A 4362-nucleotide genomic window follows, 5' to 3' on the forward strand; every position below is an offset into this window, starting at 1 on the left:
TGAGCCCATTATCTGTTATAATATACAATAAAACATGGGATTCTGAGTACTTGAGAAAGGAAAGAGACACACAGTCTGGAGGTTCTAGAGCACAGTGCCAATAGCAGCCCTCTTCTGGTGGGGACCCCAGAGTGGATGACATCATGGCAGGAACACAGGCAAAAGGAGAGGTCACACAGGGACAGGAAACTGAGAGTGCGCAGGGAGGAGCAAGGCTTGCTCTTTTATAACACCCCTCTCAGAACTGAGCAAGTTCCGAAGAACAACTACATTATTTCCCTCCAAGAGCATGGCGACCATGACTTAACACTTCCTACCTAGCCACACCCGGCTTAAGGGTCCCGTTAGCTCCCACATTGCCGCAGCAGGGACCAGGCTTTGGAGGACACACTCAAACAATCTCTAAAGCACAGCTCCTCTCCATGAGTTCTGTACTTGGTGGTCTCCTGTGTGCTCAACAACAATACATTTTTATGCTTTTACTGTTTGAGTGAATTTGCTTTAGGAAACTTTCGAGCAATGGTTCTCAAACCTCCTGACACTGGGACCCTTTAACACAGTTCCTCATATTGTGGTGACCCCAAACAATTAAATCATTTTGTTGCTACTTCATAACTGTAATTTTGCTACTGTTATGAACTGAAATGTAAATAGTTTTGGAGCTGCAGGTTTGCAAGGGAGTCGCGACCCACAGGTTGAGAACCACCGCTTTAGAGGCTGGCGGAGTTCTATGTGCCTCTGGGATATTTCCTGCGACCTCCGTGACCATCACAAGAAAAAAGGGTTCCCCTTAGACGCTAAGACTTAGAGCCTCTGGTCAGGGACAAGCCACATGTTCACACATTACTGTAGGCACCCAGGCTTCAAGGGACTCTGGATGCAGATGCTGGGCACAGAGCCAAGGGGGCCCACTGGTCCATGTGAGGTGGTGAGTTGATTTGATTTTGTCTCAATGGGAACTTTCTTTGGATCTCTTTCCCTGCCTTCACTGCACATTTCAAAACAACATTCCTTTATGCACAAGCCTTAGGACATCAAATGCTTCCACGCCCTCTGCAAGGAGCGCTTCAGGCTCCATCGTTCTTTTTTTCCTCTTAAAGAGTTCCGTGTAAAATCAGATGTTAACTCTCTCTGAGTAAACCCAAGTGGAAAGGTTTGCTTTCTTCTCATTTACTGACACCAACGACAATCAGAACAGGTGGAAAGAATATGTGCCCCTTGCCAAACAGTGGATAAAAGTTGAGAGGAAAAACACTAAGTTGTTACACATGTGACCAATGGTTCCTATTTACTGTTGGTGAGAAAAATGGAGAGCGGCTTCAAGGGAGGGCCAGCAGGAAGAACTGATCGCCTCTTTAAGCAGGGCGGGCTTCTTCCGGAAACGAATTTTGTTTTATATCCCAGTCAACACCAACTTTTGACTTAGGAAAGCTCGCACCAGGCCATCATTTTCTGAAGGCAACAAGCCCCTAACTAGAGCAGGATTTGAGGCTTCTGAGATGGCTGTAGTCTTGCGTCCTGAAAGGTATACAGATTCCTGGAGCCAGCTGGGATCTAGAAGTTGATTGGTTCAAAGTAACAATTCTGACCTTGGAGCTGACTACTCCCTATCTACCTTGACCAAACTGGAACTGTGGGAAAAAAAAAGGAATTTTTTGTCTTAGACCAAATCCTTGGCTGCTGGTGGAAACAGATTATTTCTTAAAGGGTGTTTTGTAAGGTGACTGTCTTAGTTTCTTTCCTGTTGCTGTGATAAACATACCCTGACTATAAACAATGTAAGGAAAAGGGGGTCTTGTGCTGCACAGTTCTAGTTAGAACCCATCACAGCAGATAAACCGAGGCAGCAGTTCACAGTACATCCATGGTCAAGAGTGGCAGGCAATGGGTTCGTTCGTGGATGCATGCTAGTGCCCAGTTTGCCCTCTTCCATTTTGTATGGCTCAGGATCTATCCAGCTCAGGATCTCTGCCAGGGCGAGGGCTTTCGGATACTCTAGACACAACAACTGACTTAATCAAGATAACCCCTCAAAGATATTCTCAGAGGCTTACCTTCATCTAGACAATCCCTTCCAGGAGTGCCCAGGGGCCTGCCTCCTGGGTGTCAAGTTGACAAACAGTACTGACCATCACTCAAGACCTAGACACTTCTTTTTCTCTTAAGTGCTATGTGAAAGGACAGTTTCCTTAACTGGCACTGCATACAGTACAGAGGGCGCCACAATCACACAGAATACTCAAGCCTATGCTAGGGGCTTGTTTCTCTCCAAGGCTGACTCTCTAACCGTCCTGCTGCACGGTTTCAATCACCCAGACTTTATGCAAAGCGTTAGACAGCTTCTGCCTCATCACAGATAAAAACTGCCCGAGGTTGGTTTCGCAGCGAAGGAAAGAGGCAGATGATCTTTTGGTCTTCAGTCCCAACCGTTCCAAAATGTCTTACACAAGCATCACGAATATAGAAAACTTTATGCCTAGAGAGTGTCTCTTCTTGGTGTTACACACATGCTTCTCATGATAAAGCAGCCGATGGGCAAAAAGCAGCCCTGGCTGCATTCTTACAGAATCTTCCCACCTCGGAACAAGGCCACCCACAGTGCAGCTCAGCCCTAGTGCCTACTCACCTTTTCCTGTTGACTGTAGGGTACAGTCCTCAACACAAAACAAACATCTTCATTGGATCAGCCTGTTTCCAAGACACCGCCATGCCAGCCATCCCAAGGGGGCCTGCTGACTGCTGACATTCCCTCAGAAGGAGGGGTGGAGAGGAGCATCAGATCTTCACCTGAGATTTCAGCCACCATCTCCAGCCATCTGTGTGCAATTCTGCCAATTAGGTTGAGAGGCTTTTCCAGCGTGGCAGTGGCGAAGCTATTGTCTGTGTTGTGGGAGGCTTTCCAGCATGGCTGCTTTGGGGGTTTCCCCACAATCCTGCCAAGTAAACCCTTACCTATACTCAGTCAGTAAGCCTCCCAAACTCATTGGTGTCTAGGTCCTGAGCATACTATGCAAGTGCTCACTGCTGAGCAGCGACATAGGCTCTCTTGTGTGTATGTCTTCATTGGTAAATACTTGTTTAGGATTCTCTTAATTTATTGTATATGTGCACACACAGTGGTGTGTGTATGTGTGTGCGCATGTGTGTTGAGAACTAAAGCCAACAGATCAGGAGCTGGCTCGCTCCTACTTTATTTTGAGGCAGGATATTTCTTATTGCTTTTGCTTCTGCTTCTAAGCAGTGTCCTGGCCTGTGAGCTTTCACCGAGCCTCCTGCCTCTGTCTCCTACCTTGCTGTAGGATCACTGAGATTCCAGCTGTGATCCTTCTGTGTCCAGCTTTTTGACATGGGTTCTGGGGATGGAACTCGGGTTGTTAGGTTTGAATGGCAAGTGCTTTTATTCTTCATCTGATTCTATTAAAAATCAACGCCCTGGACTCTCAGAATGGATGAATCTTTCATGTGAGGCATGTCTTAACAAACTGTAAGATACAGCAGTATGGATAGTAAAGTTCCTTATGGACTTGTGTCATTAGCTGTCACATTCCTGCCACCAGAAGCCACCACCACTCTCCATTTTGGTGTTCCCAGAGGTGCTGTGTTTAAGTTGCAGGATGTGCACAGTGCCTTTCTAAATACTTACTGCATATGTCGAACACTGTTCTTTCCCTTACTGTGTTTATTTCAAGATGTGTTTGGAAACACACACACACACACATACACACACACACACACACACACACGGCGGAGAATGCCTGGTGAAGATGGAGGCAGACTGGGGTGATGGAGTAACAACATGAAGAACACCAAGGATTGAAATCCCCAGGAGCCAATTCGAGGGTGAGGGACAGCTCTTGCTCCAGTACCCTCAGGAGTGAGAGTTCCACTGACACTGTCAGGGCCTCTAGCCTTTAGAACCATGCAAGAATACATTTCTGATTTAAGTACAAAGGGGACCTGAGTGGATCTCAGTGCATTTAAGGGACCACTTTGCTTTTACACAGCTGCATACTATTCCCTTCCCAACATGTGTTTTCTGTGAGTGAGAGCCCTACAGGATAAGTAATGTCTTCAATTTGGATTTTTCTCAAACACTGCTGTGACAGCATTCTTGTATGTTACTTTTGGGTTGATATCTCAGAAGTGAATTAAAAGATAAGCAGGGGCTGAGCATCTCTCACATGTGTAAGGCCCCAACTCAACTCTTGGCACAAAAAAGTGTACTTTTTCCAATTTCATCTGCACGGTGTCTATAGGGAACTTTACTTCCAAAGAGGAATGTGCCATAAAACAAAACAAATTATTTCACGTGAGTGGATATTGTGCAGGCATGTTTGTTATGTACCATGTGAATGCAGTATC

This window comes from Grammomys surdaster, unplaced genomic scaffold (genome assembly GCF_004785775.1).
Source record: "Grammomys surdaster isolate TR1022 unplaced genomic scaffold, NIH_TR_1.0 125739, whole genome shotgun sequence".
Lineage (NCBI taxonomy): Eukaryota > Metazoa > Chordata > Mammalia > Rodentia > Muridae > Grammomys > Grammomys surdaster.